General features: G+C 33.4%; 1 protein-coding gene across 1 annotated transcript in view; it reads left to right on the top strand.

Moving 5' to 3' along the window:
* MDGA2 (MAM domain containing glycosylphosphatidylinositol anchor 2) overlaps positions 1–18,428 on the top strand; it is an 871,541-nt gene that overhangs the window by 568,899 nt on the left and 284,214 nt on the right. The window lies entirely within an intron of this gene.

Here is an 18,428-nt window from a genome sequence, read left to right as displayed (position 1 = left end):
ATGATATTATGAAACTATTCCATTGAATAGTTTTTATATGTTCTTAGTAAAAAAAAAAATCATGAAAATGCAAATATGGCATAGAGCATTAAACTTTATTATTCAGATTGTGTATTAGTTTAGGAATTTAGCAAATGTATCAGTTAGATGTTTAATAAACATTTATTGAATCCCTATTAGAAGCAGAGCTCTAAATTGTGGGATTATATAGAAATCTATAAACCATTACTTTGTACTCAAGGATTATACTATCAGTGAAAATAAAATACCTTGATTAATAGCCCTATGATACAGTGTTTGAGAGGCATAAACAAAAGCTATAGACATATAAAAAATTACAGTATCTTCTAGCTGAGGTTTTAGGAAATATCTAATGACATTTACATCAGGTTCTTTAGACTGAGTAGAGTTTTAACAGACTGAGATTAGGAAAAGACATGGAAAAGTCAGAGCTCATGAAAAACAAAGTGTATTTGAGGAATTTACATAAATGTGGTCGCTAAATCAACGGTAGAATTGATGTTTTAGTGTGGCTGCTGCAAGTTGTAAAAGAGATGCTATCCCTCCAGTTTGGACGATGTAAGTTAGGGTGTAAGGAGACTGTGTTTCTGCATGTCTCACTTCACCTGGCATGGTCCTGGGTTAGGATGGAGGATGGACACCAAGGGCTCTAAATTTAAAATAGATATCCATATGCCCAAGAGGACTCTTCTCACAGCAAATAAAAGTTTCTCATGATGGATGATTATAATGGAAGCAAAACATAATTGATTATATTGAGATTAACTTTTGTGATTATGTGAACATGAATTATGGTGCTTTTGTTACCTGTTACTCTCCAAATTTTTAGAAATATGTTACTTAACCAAAAGCATGCTCTATTCAAAATATTGCAGGGTGTTAGATACAAATCTAGACACTAGAAAATGGGCTACCTGCTACAAAATCATGGGCCATACAATATTTAGTAATTGCAGGGTGTGCCATTATTTTATATATCACTACAAAGTAAAACATAACATCACTTAAGCTACCACAGTGTTTTCTTATGAAATAGAATGTTGCTGAAAGAAGTCTTTCAGATCTGTTTATACTTGGGTTTTCTTTTAAACCATATACCACTCATTAGTAAATGTAAAAAGGAAAATAAATTATTAAATTATTATTATTAATAAATAATTATTAAATAATTAAATAATTATTAAATTATTCTTAAAATTTCACACTGAGAACCAACGCAACTGTTTTAATCCCAGTCTTTGATGACTATGGTTTTCTACCCAATGTCTTTCTCATTAAGAATGTTTATAATTCATAATTATAGAGAAATATTATCTCTGATTTTATTCCAAGCCAGATCACCACAGCTGTGCTCTTCTAATAGTAGTCATAGAAGGGTATTGACCATAAGGTACATTCTGATTTTAGAGATATTTGAATGTGAACATAAATAAGGATTTTAAAACTAATGGAATGTGATCTTTATTTCAGTTGATTTTATAGATTTCTACTGGACAACCACCATAGTCTAACAGCTCAGCAAATCTGTAAGGGATACATTGGGGTAACTACAAAGATCGGTGACTAAACCCCTACCCTCAAAGGAGTTTACAATTCTGTAAGGAAGATAAGAATACAAAGGGATAATATATAGTAATAAATAAAAAGACAGGGTCCCTGAATGGAAGTATCTTAACCTTCCTAACTTCCATACCAATATCAGTGAAATGGGACTGCTCTAAGCCTTGTCTCAGTGAGTTACCAGATTCTGTTCTTCTGACACCTCAGTTTTCAAGAAAAAAGAACAGAACCGTACAAATCACCCATGTTTATTATTTCTGCTTTTAATTTGTTTACCTCTAAACACACGCTTTCTCAAATAGCCATGAAATAATTCTACCAAATCTTGCTACAAAAATTGAGATTAAAGTATTGCCAAACTATTTTTAAGACTCATGGATGGAATGGAGAACCTTTCATTCCATTATTTTATAGTGAATAGGAATTCACTAGAGAAAAGTGATGCTTTAAATGTCGTTAGACCAGAAGATTATCTGCAATTGCATTGAATTCCTATACAAACTGCAGAATATCTAGCATAAAATATCTTGTGTTGCTCAGGCGCCCTCCATATGGGACTAACAAGCCACAGCCCATACATGCTCAGGAAGCGATCTGTTCTCTCCCATTCTGTCTAGCAATTTTCATTGTGTTCTTACAAAGGACAGTTTCCAACTTTGACAGGAATAACCTAAAAAAAAAAAAATCATATAACTGAAAAATGTATTTCCCCAATTTATAATTTATCTTTATGCCTTTAATTTAGCTGAAGCGTACATTTGCATCACCGTATTATATTACCAGTGAGACCTCTCAGCAGTGGCATTCACATCATTCATAAAATCGAGTTTGTATAAAATGTTACTGAATATAGAAATAGCCTTGGTTAACGGGTCCTAGATTGCATGTGGGGAGAGAAACTGCTGCTATAATGTGAGGCATCTGATTTCTACCACAGAGGCCAAGGAATTCAGTTAAAGAAAATGGTTCTCTTTTTATTATATCAAAGAAATTATTTTCAAGTCTTCTGAATTTGTAGACCTCTATAGCGTCTCAGATTAGTGGTGTTATGGATATAGTAAAAATAGAACCCTAGGTTTATCCCCCCCCCCATTCTTATCTGTAATTAAATCAAAATCCATAGACCAGGTTTTCTCTCCAGGGATATTTTGTGCATAGAATTCCCATTACAATTTGAGAATATTCATGGACGAAAAAATCAGAACATAGGGGGCAGACAGGAATAAAACTCTAGACAAACATTTCTGAATTTGTCATTTGATATTTTTAAATAGGAAACACTTTAAGTAATGTAGACAATACTTCATGTAGAAAGCAAGCTCAAAACTGAAGAGCACTCTTGTATGTTTTAATATTTTGTTAGGCATTTAGAAATAGAGCTGCAATGCCTTGTCTTAGGATTCTTCAAGAAATTTTAGTGATTGAGCCATATTTCTCCCAAGTCAGGAGAAAAGTAGCATGGCCTGGACTCTGCTTTCCAAACTCCTGTTCAGTATGTCATTTCCACATTTCTCATCTGTCATGAATTGAACCACTGTGCTGAACAAGCATGGTTCATAACGTGATCAAGACATTATTGTATTGTATTATTGTATTTTAGTTTCCTGTGGTCTCTTTAAATTTTATTCAGTGGTTTAATCTTCCCTGTTTCAGGAAGAAAAGTCAGGCATAGCCCATGACATTTATGCTCAGTATTAGAAATAGAGAGTCTTACAGTACATTCAAATCACAAGCATAGATTTAGTTCAATGTTTTTGGATGCGTGATCCAACATAGTAGTAAAACTCCACACCTGATTTAATGTAAAGTTTCTCTCCTGCCCAGCTTGGGTCCACACTGGGCTAGAGACCTGCAGTGGGAAAGCAGAGTTGGTGGTATGGTTGGCTTCTTTCTCTTGGTCTGTGGATCCTCCACTGTCCTGCTTACCCTCTCCACCCATGATCTGATCGCCAGGTTCTGACAGCCATAGCTTAGGGTGGAGTAGAGAGATCTTCTCTATATAAAACATTTTTCTTTTTTATGTGGCATCTTATTGGACTCTTGGGAGATTCCTCGATCTAGATGAGTGTACATCCATGTATATCAAGGATTGAGACCTAGTGATGGCATCTCCCGAGAGTCCCTTTAAGTGCCACGTTCTCTGAGTACAAGCTTTCATGCAGTGTCCTTTCCCCTTTCTGCTGAAGGCAGCCAACTAAACAGAGCCTACAACAAGCCTCTCCTTCCTTGTGACTCTAATCTGTTTAGTGGAAATGCTTACTGGGAAACTGTGTGAGAGTACACAAATTCCAGTGTGGTCACCTCTGTCCTGTTGCCACACAGGTTTTGGCTTCCCCAGGTAGATCAGGTACATTTTCAAAGAAAATATTTCAGAGCTCCAGCTGGTCCTACAGAAAGCTCCCCAGCAGGACTGAGATGAAATAGACAGGCTCCCCTCCTGCCATCTTGATCCATGTTGGGTCTGTCTTCAAACTGTACTCTGAATATGGTTATGCGTTGCTAAGTTCACTGTCACCACCTTTGTGTAAACTATTAGTATATCTCCTGTAGTTGATTGAAATAGTCTTTTCCTTCATCTTTCTGTTCTGGCTCCATTTTTAGAAGACCCTCTTTTATCCACTTATGAGATGAGGTAGACTAGGCTGCTAACAGAACCATACATATAATTATGTGAAATAAGAACACTTTAGATTTTTCTCATGAAAAAGTTCAGATGTTTCCTAGTTGATAATGCTGCTGATGGTGTTGTGTGTGTGATTGGTGTGTGTATGTGTGTGTGTGAGATCAGTGTGTGTGTGATCAGTGTGTGTGTGAGTATGGAGAGTCTTTTCCATGCACTCATTCTGACACCTAGGTTGATGGTGTCTCAGCCATCTTCCGTCTGTGGGTTCTAAGGTTTCCCTGTCAGCTGGAAGTGGGAAGGAGCTTAAATGAGCACACATAGGAGATCTTTTATGGGTCAGACAAGTGTTAGTTTTACTCACATCCTAATGGTCATCATTGGCACACAGTCACACCCAATGACATGAAAGTTGGGAAACATATTCTTACTGTGTGCTCAAGAATAAGAGGGTATGGATTTTTGTCAACAGGTAGCCATCTCAGTTACACTCATATAGGAGCCATTTCAATCACTTTGAAAATCAGATTGAAATGATCTCATCCTCCTGATGAAAACTCTTCCCCATGGCTTCCGTATCACCTAAAATGGAAGTCAAATTTCTCCTTATCATTGCATGTCCCTCTATTCTTTATCTACTATACTTTAGACACATTATTCTATATCTATAAAATAGCTGCTTAGAGCTATTTACACATATTTCTTTATTTATTGTCTGAATCTTGCATGGGGACTGTGGGGATGAAGAATTTATCCATTGTCATTCAGTGATGTATCCCTAGAACTTAGAACATTACTCAACATATAGTAGATGCTCAATAAATACATGTTGAGTAAATGGATCTCTTTAACAACTTTAGTGGCTTATAATAAGCATTCCTTCCAGACATCTATCTCTCTCTGATATCCTAGTTATGTACTAAATGATATTAAGCTAAATTAAGAAACTTTATATACATATTAAATCATACTAAACTTCTGTGTGATATAACAATATGAAAGGTCATATTGTTCTGATTATTTACTGGTGTTTAATAAATCACCCCCAAACAGTAACTCAAAACTGAAGCTGTCAATTGTTTCGCTCACAAATCTGGGGGTTCAGAGTCTTAGCTAAAAAATTCAGGTTTTCATATGATTGTACTCAGGAAGCAGGTAGGGCTGGAATCATCTTCAAGGCTTTTCATTTAGGTATCTGTTGCTAAACTAAAAAGTTTAAACAGCTAAATTCTTTAGGTTAGTCTCTGTCTCTGTCATTGACTCTCAATAGTCTCTTTACATTGTTTCTCCAAACGGCAGGCTCACAAGTAGCCAGACTTCTACTGGATCTCAGGGCAAAGACCCAAAGAACTGTGTGGATTCTTTTAACCTGGGCTCTGAGGTCATGCAATGTCATATCTGCATTCTATTCAAGGTGACTGACTGAGTCACCCATGTGCCCGGTCTACTCTTATTATTATGTTTACATAAAGATGTACAAACAGCTTAGTTATATGTGTTTATTTTATTAAAGCTTATATTGTCCTCCTTGGTAGATGAAGTCAAATTTACTCCACTTAAAAAGAGATGCACCAACTGGTAGTAGTGCTTTAAAGTCCATACTTGCTAATATCCAGAAAATAAGCCCCTTATTCAACTAACATTATTTTAAAAATTATTTAATCAGTTTTTTTGAAGGCATTTTATGTATTTTGGGTTTTTGTTTGTTTGTTTAGATTTTGGTTTTTGGTTTAATTTGGTATATCCTATAGTTGTAAAATAGGGCTAAAACAATGATATTAATTTGAAATCTCCTAATTCACTCTTCTTTATCCTATTGTTTTTGGGGTTTTCTTAATTAAATTTTTAATTTAAATTCAATTTAGTTAACATATATTGTATTATTTCTCTCAGGGGTAGAATTTAATGATTCATTAGTTGCATATAACACCCAGTGCCCATTACATCCAGTGCCCTCCTTAATGTCCATCACTCAATTACCCCATCCCCCATCCCCCATCCCCCTCCTCTGCAGCAACTTTATTTATTTCCTATAGTTAAGAGTGGTAAAGGCTGTCCTATTTCCCAGAGGGGATCAAAGGGAGGTGTGTCAAATAATCTACAGACATGTTTTTTAAAAGGCATCACAATATGTGTTGTACTCCACAAACCATGTTCTTCACGTCAAATCCCATGTTGCCTCAAGCTCACTTATGACTCTTATTTTGTTCCCATTTTCTCCTTAATTTCATCAGCCCCTATCTTGAACCCCTAGCCTCTACTAAGTGACACTGTAAACTGTTTTTTTAATTTTAGAAATAGTTCAGACCATTTTTTTTTGTTGGCTATTATCTCGGATTTCTAATATGGAAGGAGAAAAAATGTTGTCAATATTGAAATAAATTTAACCTTTATGGAGGAAGTCAATATGTATTCAGTGAGGCATGAATTTACACTTCTCTAACTTTCCAGTAATATACTGTAACCTCCAGGAACATCATAACCCCCTGTACTGAAAAGTATTGATTTAACTAACTCTCGTGTATCCACATGAAATGACTGAATTCTCTCTAAAAATCTGAATTGTGGTATCAAATGTATTTGTTCAGAACTCACTTACTGGAAATACATCAAATATTAGCACTCCTAACATTACTAAAGGATCTTTAGGCTTATTACCCCAAAAAATATAATTCTAAAATTCTAAGAGTAAAAAATATAAACAGTTGAATATATTAGTTCCACTTAGGTAATAGTAATAGTTAATACTGATGGGACATTTACTATGTACGAAACTACCAGGCACACTGTGTACATTAACTTTTCAATCATTCCAAAATATTTATGAGGTAAAAAATATTATGATTCCCATTTTAAAGAAAAGTAAAACTAATGAAGGACTAGTTAAGTAACTTTCCCCAGACAAGCCTTGTCTAAGCAGCAAAGCTGAGAATCAAAACCCAGACAATATGGTTCCAGGGCCACTGGCTTAACCAGGGTACTATAGTGCCTTACAAAATTTAGTCAAGTTTTAAAAAATATGCAATCTACTCCCTAGTTCCCAAACTTAGCGGACTAATGTCCTTTATTATTTCCTGTGATTTTTGCCTTGCCAGAGACTTACTAGGGATTCTTTCTTAAATATATAATCATTTTAACTGGAGGAAATTCTGTCTTTGTTAGTCAGCACTTTCTCCTGTGGTAATGGTGGGCATACTTCCAAGTTCTAACCAAGAAAGTGTTTATAGTTTATGATTTTCTAAATGATATTGCATTGTGAAGGACTTAGCATGACTCCTTTACTTTCACTGGCTGTTTTACAAATTAATGTCTAAGAATTTTAAGAATTTCTATTACTTAGAAGAGACCAATTGAATCACAGAAGACAAAGATACAAAATAACTGCACGAATAAAGCATAAAATATAAACAAGGAATAGAACAAGTAACCTATACTTTAAAAAGTATGTTCATTGTTTTTGTCAAAAGATCTATCTCAAGCCATTGATCAGAAAGTTAGAATTAATTGACAATTTTCTAGAAATAATTGATTAAATTTAGCTTTCAGTATATTTTTAAAAGTATGTTATTTGTGGATTTTCAATAACAAGGTCATTGTACTTCTCAGGCATTTTAATCAAATTAAATTTCCATTTATCAACAGTTTTCTTCCATGATCTTTCATTAATAAAAACTATAACGATAAGACCTGAAATTATAAAAAACCATCTTTAACATTCTCCAAAAGCAAAGCTGTCGGCTGTGTGCAGGTGTCCCAATTATTCATGTAGATTAAATGCTCTATTTCTGTTTTCCCAATTTAATATTCTGTAGTAATTACCTCTCCCCAAAACACCAGAGAGAATTTTATTATATTATGTTTTATAGCTCTGAAATGGTTTCATTATTATTTAAAAAAAATTAATCTGGGCTATACAAAATATGAAAATTATCAAATTCAGTAATTCTCATCTGAATACAGATAGCTCAGTTTCTTTTCATAAATAGGATATATCTAACTTAAATTTGTTCATTGAAATAACGAGGAATTATCATAAAATATAATTTCAAGTAAAAGAAGTTTATCTAGATACCGCCCTCTCTTATTATTTTTAAAGATTTTATTTATTTATTTGAGAGAGAGGGAGCGTGCATGCACGTACATGAGTCTGGGGAAGGGCAGAGGGACAAGCTGACTCCGTGCTAAGTGCAGAGCCTGACTCAGGCTGGATCCCTAAGACCCTGAGGTCATGACCTGAGCCAAGCTCAGATGATTTAACTGACCGAGTGACTCAGGTGCCCCACCTGCTCTTATTATTATGTTTACATAAAGATCTACAGACAGCTTAGTTATATATGTTTTATTTTATTAAAGCTTATATTGTCCTCCTTGGTAGATGAAGTCATATTTAACTCCACTCGAAAAGAGATCTGCCAACTGGTAGTGGTGCTGTAAAAGTCAATACTTGCTAATATCCAGAAAATAAGTGCCTTATTCAACTAACATTATTTTAAAAATTATTTAATCAGTTTCTTTGAAGGCATTTTATGTATTTTTTTTTGTTTTTTTAGTTTTTTGTTTTGGGTTTTATTTTGTATACCCTATAGTTGTAAAATAGGGCTAAAACAATGATATTAATTTGAAATCTCCTAATTCAGTCTTCTTTATCCTATTGTTTTGGGGGTTTTCTTAATTAAATTTTTAATTTAAATTCAACTTAGTTAACATTTACTTTAGTATTTCTTTCAGGGGTTGAATTTAATGATTCATCGGTTGCATGTAACAACCAATGCCCATTACATCCAGTGCCCTCCTTAATGCCCGTCACCCAGTCACCCCCTCCTCCCTACTGCACTCCTCTCCAGCAACTGTTTTCTACAGTTAAAAGTCCCTTAGAGTTTGCCTCCCTCTCTGTTTTCATCTCATTTTATTTTTGCTTCCCTTCCCCTATGTTCATCTGTTTTGTTTCTTAAATTGCACATATGAGTGAAGTTGAGTTGTTAATGTTCGCTATTCTGACCAGTGTGAGGTGGTATCTCATTGTGGTTTTGATTTGCATTTCCATGATGATGAGTGATGGTCAGCATCTTTTCATGTGCCTGTTGGACATTTGTGTGTCTTCTTTGGAGAAGTGTCTGCTCATGTTGTCTGCCCATTTCTAGACTGGATTTTTTGATTTTTTGGGTGTTGAGTTTTGGATACTAGCCCTTTATCTGATATGCTATTTGTGAATATCTTCTCCCACTCCATAGATTTTCTTTTAGTTTTGTTCATTGTTTCCTTTGCTGTGCAAAGGTTTTCTATCCTGATGAAATCCCAATAATTCACTTTTGTTTTGTCCTATTGTTATGACAGGTATTATTTCTCAAGTCTACTGATTCACCTCACTGAGTTCGTGTGGGTTAAATGGTCTGTAGGCAGTAAGATTTAAGGAAAGAGATCTGTGATATGGTTCTGGCTTCCCTTAAATTAGATATCAGATCATGAGTATGTAAACAGACCCCTGCTTACTTTTCTCTACAACCAAGAAATTGCAGTAAATTAACTCTAAGATACTTTTGCTCTAACCATCTATGGTTCAATTTTGCCAAAATGCACCTTAACCTATACCCATTTCTTGTCTTAATCATTCTTTATTTCTCTTTACAAACTTACCCACAGAAATGCATGAGTACCAATACATGGCTCTACAGATTTACACATATTAACATAAACATTAAAGAACCATTAAACTTTAAAACAAAATTCTATTTTCTATATATTTTTTTGGTTACTTACCACAGGATATTAAACCTAGATCACTGTGAACGATGCTTTTCAGAGGTATTTAGAAAATTTCTGCTCTAACCTGTATCTGTGTCAGTTGCTATGAAGGACAGGAAGAGGAACGAGTGTGGTCACTGAAACCACAGAGTCTTACATTTACAGGGAGAAAAGTATCAGGCATAAATCCTAAGAAAAACCATAACCACAATAGAAGCATGGGCATGAACTGTTGGAACCTCAGATGAAGAAACAGTTGATTCTGATTCGGGAGAAACAGGAAAATTCCACAGAAGAAGGTGACATATAAAGTGATCTTTGAAAAATGAGAATCTTTACATATTTAGAATGAGTGTCTCTTTTCTTTGCTGCCCAGAATGGTGATGTTAACTAGCTTTTTGAATTTACTCTTATTTTCTTATTCATGACATGTTAGAAACTGTTGATAAACTTTTAAAGAAAAATATATATTTAATTTCCCCCTTTTATAATAGAATATTTTCAGAAACTAATTTATACATCTTATTTTATGATTTTAAAATGATGCTTAAAAGTTAATTTTTTGCAGTCTTAACTTGCATGAGATTGTATATGCAATTTTTAATTGAATTGGTCAACCTGCCAAATTTTGTTTACTTTGTTTTTGTTTCCCTTTGAATTCTGTCTTAAATACTTCCAAAACCAGTGCTATCTTTAAATGCTTCAGCAAATTTCTAAATAGAATCAATCAAACCTAGTTCTTAAATTATTTCTCTCCAGACTCCATAAGAGATCTTCATTTTAGCTTTCAAAGAATCTTTTCTTCTTCTTCTTTTTTTACTCTTTTGCTTCAACAGATATACTTATCTGAAAATTGTGTGTGCCTGTAAATGAATCAACCCAGAAATTCAAGTTCCTCTTAACCAGAATTCATCTGTTAATTCAAGTGTTAATGACTAGTAAGTGAAAATTTATCCATGGAGAAGTCAATAAATGTATTCCCAAACTATTTAATTAATTTTCAGAATCACAAAATTGGGAAAATACTTTAAAAACCTTTCATTTACTTTTTAATTATAGAAGGTTTAAGTTGTATAAACATTAGGATTATTCTTTCCATGTTTTCTATAACTTATGCCCCATATAACTTTATTTACTTAACATGCATAGAGATAATACAATTCACATTTGAGTTTCAGCTATGATAGAATGGATGAGGCAAACCTATTGCAAAAAAAAAAAAAAAAAAAAAAGAGGGAGAGAGAGAGTGGTATCATTTTATTTACCTGCTTAGGTCAGTGGTTCTCAACAGGAGGCAGTTTTTCCTTTTAGGGGATATTTGGCAGTTTATTGAGACATTCTTGATTGTTTTGACTGGAGGTGGTAGTGACCTTTGGGTACCTAAAAGGTAGAAGCCAGAAATGCTGCTGAGCACTGACAGCTTCCACAGAAAAATAATTATCTCGTACAAAATGTCAATAGTGTTCCTTTCAAGGATGCCTGGGTGGCTCATTTGGTTAGGTGTCTGACTCTTGATTTTGGCTCAGATCATGATCTCAGAGTTGTGGCCTCAAGCCCCATATCAGGCTCCAAGCTGGGTGTGGAGCCTACTTGGGATTCTCTCTCTCCTTCTCCCTCTGTCCCATTTCTCTCTCTCTCTCTCCCTCCCTCCCCGCCACAAACAAAACAAAAACAGTGCTGCTGTTCACAAACTCTGCCTAGATAAAAGTTTCCTTTAAAACCTATTTATTTATTTATTTATTTATTTATTTTTAAAGATTTTTTTTACTTTTAATTTTTTATTTTTATAAACATATATTTATTTATTTTTAAAGATTTTATTTATTTATTTGACAGAGAGAGATCACAAGTAGACAGAGAGGCAGGCAGAGAGAGAGAGAAAGGGAAGCAGGCCCTCTGCCGAGCAGAGAGCCCGATGCGGAACTCGATTCCAGGACCCCGAGATCATGACCTGAGCCGAAGGCAGCGGCTTAACCCACTGAGCCACCCAGGCACCCAAAACCAATTTAAAAGGTACATAAAACTATTCACATGCACACACAACAAAATAAAAACAAAAAAAAAAACACAATTCAAAAAAGCACTGTACATTCTGATACAATATTAATGTCAGAGTGTAACGATTTTTGACATTCATCTCAGCGTTTCAGAGGTCAGTACTTCTTAACCTGACTTTCGACTCTCTCTGTGAGTCATCTTGGGAAAAGGCTGCATGGGCCGACTTTACTGGGGACTTCCTCTTCTCTGTGGCCCATCTTCATCAGCTCTTATCTTCTGGGTTTTAATGATCTCTCTCTCTCTCAGTTTCAATTGTTCACCTAATCCATTTCTTAAGACTCTTCTGAAGCTCTGTACTCGCTTTGGTAACATTTCTCACCTGATTTGTTAGTTTTTCAATGTGTTTTCTAATTTTTGAAACCCAATTTTTTTTTTTTAGATGGGAAAATTTTCTTTTTTTAAAATAATTATTTTTATGAACATATAATTATTATTTGTCCCAGGGGTACAGGTCTGTGAATCATCAGGCTTACATATTTCACAGCACTCACCATATCACATATCATCCCCAATGTCCATAACCCAACCACCCTCTCCTGACCCCCCCCCACCCCCAGCAACCCTCAGTTTGTTTTGTGAGTTTAAGAGTCTCTTATGGCTTATCTCCCTCCCAATCCCATCTTGTTGAAACCTGTTTTTTTGCTATGACAATAAGAGCTCTGTTTTAGGCTTCTAAAACATGCTCTCTCCCCCATGCCATCCATTGAGCCCCATGGAGTCAATGAACACAATATTGTCATTTATGGTGCTCCCGATTCCTATAAAATCTTCATGTTTCTCATAGCACTAGAAGACATCAGGTTATCTAAGACATGAAACCAACATAATGGAAAATGAAATAATAGGTATTTATGTTGCCTTTATCAATTTCCTTCCTAAAATTTCTCCTAATTATCCTGGTGTATGTGTGTGTGTGTGTGTGATCTAAAGTAGATGAAAAATGTCATATTATAGCTCCTTTGTATAGTACAAGTCAAATGCTAACTTTCTTTACAGAAAATTGTTTTGAAGGATTGTTTCTAGTGTAGTACATTTCATTTCCTTTCACAGTGACTATCAATTTCTTCTAACAGAAATAAAAAAACTCAAAAGGGAGGCATGTAACAGATTGCAGTTGGTCTATTAATATAGAAGTTTATTTGGTGGGAGTGCTCAGAGACATAAATGATGATACTCACTTAGATAGCAAGGTTCTTATTCAGTAGTTTATTTCTCTCGCAGTTTTGGAAGTCTAGACTCAGTGTCCCCATGATTTCGTTATCAGTTTTAATACTTGATTATCATAGAATGCCCCCTGCTTGCTGATGATATAATTTGACAATATTAAATCACTATCTTAAAAATGCAGTATAAGATATTAATTAATTTTAACCTATAAAATGTAACAAATTGTGGAAGTTATAAGTACATAGCTTAATGAACTTTCAAAGAGTGAGCATATGTGTGTCATCAGCACCCAAACTGAGAAGCAAAGAATTAATAGCGGTCAAGCTTTCCTCCTGCCCTTCCTCCACAGCTTCACTGAAATGTGACCTCTATTCTGACTTTGAACTTCTCAGACTACTTTTGTTCTTTTAAATTTTATATAAAAGGAACTATACAGTGGAATTTGTGTCTAGATTTCTGTCCCATTATTGTATTTGTGAGATTCATATGCTGCTGTGTATACCCAGAGCCTTTTTATTTTCATTATAATATAATGTTCTCCTGGATACATATAACAAAATTATTTTATTTGACTGTTTATGAACTTTTATGTCCAGTTTGATAACTTTATGTGATAGTTATACTCAGAATATTTTTGTGCCAATCTTTTAGTGAATATACAAATGCATTTCTATTGGACATAAACTTAAGAATTATAGGGTAAGAAGGTTACTATCTAATATCAAATTTTCCAATGTACATTTCTACAAGCTTTCCTTTTGTTCTACGTCTTTGTCAACATTTGATAGTGTCTGTATTTTTTTAATTAATTAATTAATTAATTTTAACCCCTCTATTGGTACTATGGAATCATACTGTGTTTTAAATTACATTTGTCTTATGATGGATGAGTTGAGCAACTCTTCAAATGGTTTTTGACCATTTGATTATCTTTTTGACTATTACTTTTTCAAGTCTTTGGCCGATTTCACTTCCCAATCCCCCGCCCCACATACCCCTTTTGGGTTATGTTTTTTTCTTCTTTATTTGTAGAGTTCTTTGTATATTCTGAAATATCACTTACTGAATATATTTATTGAAAAATATTTCCTCCTACTTTATGGCTTGTCATAATCAATGTCGTCCTATCATGCATCAAAGTCTTCATTTTGATGCAGTCTAAACTATCAAAAAAATTTAAGATTAGTGCATTTTTTATCCCACTTAAGAAACCTTTTTCTAACCCCAGCTAATAAAGATATACTCATCTGTTTTCTGCTATAAGTTTGTTTACTTATAATATTTAACCCTTAATTCCTTTCGAAATGATTTTAATATGTAGTTTGAGGTGGGCATAAGGTAATTTTTTTTTTCAATTTCCATGTCTGGTTGACTCATCACCACCTACTGAATTGACGGTTCCTTCCCATTACACTGCAATATCACCCTTGTCATGCATAAAACTATCAGATACATGTGGCCCTGTTTCTGGACCCATTTTGATTCTATTGGTTTTTGTTTATACTTACACTAATATTACTGTATCTTAATTACTATAACATTATATTAAACTTTAAAAAATCTGGCTTTTCTTTCTTCTTTTTCAAGATTGCCTTGGCTATTCTTGGCCCTTTGTGTTTCCACACACGTTTTCTGGGCAGCTTTAATGTTCACCCTGCCACCAAAGAAAAAACTGCTGAAAATTTTATTTGGATTGAATATAATATGCAAATATTCCAGTCTATAAACATTATCTATCCCTTCATTTACTTCTCATCTTTAATTTTTTTCAAAAAAGTATGTGATTTTCAGGGAATGGTCTTAAACATTTGTTAGACTTATTTTTAGTACTTGATAGTTTTATTGTTCTTGGTAATGTAAATAGTATCATTTTTAAAATTCCACTTCCTATTTATCTTATGCTGGTATACAGTAATGCAAATGACCTTGTATTATTCAACTTTACTAAATTCACTTATTGATTATAATGATGTCTTAGATTCTTTTGAATTTTCTAAATACAGAATCATGTTGGCTTCAGATAATGAAAGATGTATTTCTTCCTTTAATCCTTACATATTTTATATTTGTTTCCTTATGTGGTTTATTGCCAAAGCCATACAAATTACATTTGTAATAGGATTAGAATATCATGTATCCTCATTTTCTCCAGTCTCCAGGGGAAAGTTTTAAGTACTCTACCATTAAATATAATATTTACTGCTGGCATTTTAATTATATTCTTCTATTTATAATTAGCTAAGAATTTTTAATGAGTGCTAAATGCTGTCAAATAATTGAATCATGCTGATAAACACAAGAAAAGAGGAATGGAGAAACAAAGAATATATGAGACATAGAAATCAGACCCAAAGGAGAAGAAAATAATTTTAAAAGGGCATATGTCAATGAAATATTAAAAAAAGCAACAAAACTAAAAAAAGCCAAAAATATATTCCTGGATGACAAATTGATAAATTCTTAAAAGGACTGATCAAGAAAACAATAGATAAACTATAAGTTACTAACATCAGGAATGAAAGAGGTGGCATTACTGTAGAATTTACAAATTTAAAAAGACAATGAGGGAGTTTAATGAAAAACTTTTTCCAATATGGGTTTATTGAAAAGCAGAATTCATCAAAATTAATGTGAGAATTTTTTAAAAATTCATATTCATTATTCATCTTTTAGATATTCATCATTTAAAATTATCTAAAACAGAAAACATGGCCTATTGATATATAGGAATAAATAATGTCAATCCTATATACACACAAACAAAATTCATAAAGTCAAAAAAGAGAAAGCACTTCCCAACTCCTATTACAAGCCACCATAACCCTAGTAGTAAAAGAAGGCAGTAATATATTACAAGAAATGAAAATTAAATGCTAGTAGCCTTCATAATCAGATATAAAAATCTGGACAAAGTATTTTCAAATCAATTCCACCAATATATAAACAGGATAATACAGAGTTATCTAGTGGATTGTATCCAAGAAATGCATATTTGTTTAATATTCAAATAGCAGTTGATACAATTACTACATTAACAAATTAAAATGAAAAATAACATTTCAATTAATATGGAAAAAATTGGTAGAATTTAACATCAATTTTAGAAATAGAAGGGGATGGTCAATGTAATGAAACACAACTACAAAAACCTCCAGCTAAGATAATTCCCAATAACAAAATACTCAATACTTGCCTTCTAAAGACTGGCAACAAGGGAATGATGTTCATTCTCTCTGCATCTAGTCAACATTATACCTTCTGCAGTTTCCATTGGGAAATAAGACAAGAAAAAGAACTAAAACCCAGTAGATTTAAATGAAGTGAAACTGTCATTATTCTCTGATGACATATTCTTAATAAATCTATAAAAATAAAACTTATCATAAGACATTGAGTTTCATAAAATATTAAGAACTTCTGTTTATCAAAAGGCACCATTAAGAAAATAAGCCAGAAATTAGAAGAAATTACTCTCATCCCATAAGCATACGAATAACTTATAACCTGATTATATTAATAACTCCTGAAATTCAATAATAAAACAACAAACTTATATTTAAAAATAGGGAGATATTTGAATAGATATTTACATATGAATGGATACTAAACAAATGAAAGGTATAAACTACACATCAGTACCAAAAAAGGTATTAAAAAAGCCAAGTCAGCAAACATTTTTTTTTTTTTTGCTATGTTAAGTTTATGTGAAATCTGTGTTACTTTCTCCTTCATTATTTAGAAAAAAATTTTCAGAAGAAGCCCTCAGGCTTATAGATTGCTTTGTACAGAGATTTTCAATTACAGATTGAATTTCTTTGATAAATACAGTTGTACTGAAAATCTGGTTTTTTTTTTAATTTATTTGACAGAGAGAGACAAATATCATAAGTAGGCAGAGAGCAGAAGTAGGCTCCCTGCTGAGCAGAGAGCCCAATGCGGGGCTAGATCCCAGGACCCTGAGATCATGACCTGAGTCGAAGCCAGAGGCTTAACCCACTGAGCCACCCAGGTGCCCCAAAAATCACTTTTTCAAGGTTTTTTTTTTCCCCTAAGAGCATGTTTCTTAAATTGTCAAGTTTATTGGTATAAAATTCCTCTAATTAACGTCATTATCTTTTTATTTTTTAAATTTATTTTTGGTTCAGTGGTGTGCTAGTAAACTAGTTTTCTGGGGGAAAAAATGGCTTGATTTATAATACCTACCAATTTCCATGTTGTGTACAATCAGAACATGGCCAATTTCAGGTTGTGTAGTTGGGAACACATGCACAAAGTTTGTTGTTACGAGCAGGTATGAGGTAGTTCCAATATGCTTCTGTTGTAATCTCTAATAATACCATGATATTGGTAATATACGTCTTCTTCACTCTTCTTTATTTGATTTTCCTTGGTTAGTTTTGCTTAAGGTCATTCCATGTCACTAGCTTTAAAAAACCAATTTTCTGTGTTTTTAAAATTTATGTATTTCTTTTTTAAGATTTTATTTATTTATTTGAGAGAGAGAGAGAGTGCAAGCAGAGGAATGGCAGAGTGAGAGGGAGAACCAACCCCCACTGAGCAACAAGACAGAGGTGGGGCTCAGGCTTGACCCTGATATCATGACCTGAGCCAAAGGCAGAGGCTTAACCAACTGAGCCACCCAGGTGCCCCCCAATTTTCAATTATTAAAATTTCTTTTATATTTTTTTAGTTTTCTCTGTCATGCAGACATTTTTGTTATAGTAATTTCTGCGCTTATTTCTTTTTTTCTATATCTTTAGATTTAAAATGCTGGTTTCCAACTTCTTATTGGATTGGATTATTGATTTAACCTTCTCTATTTTTTCTGATATAGGGTTTTAGGCTATAAATCTCCCTTTAAAGATAGTATTGGCTATATCCCATGAGTTTTGATATGTAATATTTTTATTATCATTTAGATTGAAATACTTTCTAATTTCAACTGTGATTTTTTTTTCTTTGATCCAATGGTTACTGAAAATAGTATTGCTCAAGTTCTAAAAAACCTGAGGTTTTTAATTTATATTTTTATTATTGATTCTAGATTAATTTCATTATGATCAGAGTTCATATTCTTAATTACTTTTATTTTTATTTTAGGATTCAGTATGTGGAACATTTCTGCTGCTCCTTTTTTTTTTTTGCATTCTTGAGGTGGGAGCATACATGATTGTATGAGACTTGAAACTTAAAACTTCATCTTTTCTGTTGTATGTATCTCAGTGGAATCAAATCCCTTCAGCACTTCTCTAACTGTGTA

The sequence above is a fragment of the Mustela putorius genome, unplaced genomic scaffold (assembly GCF_011764305.1).
Source record: "Mustela putorius furo isolate JIRA1106 unplaced genomic scaffold, ASM1176430v1.1 tig00000129_pilon_pilon_pilon, whole genome shotgun sequence".
NCBI lineage: Eukaryota > Metazoa > Chordata > Mammalia > Carnivora > Mustelidae > Mustela > Mustela putorius.
This window is presented reverse-complemented; position numbering and strand designations above follow the sequence as displayed.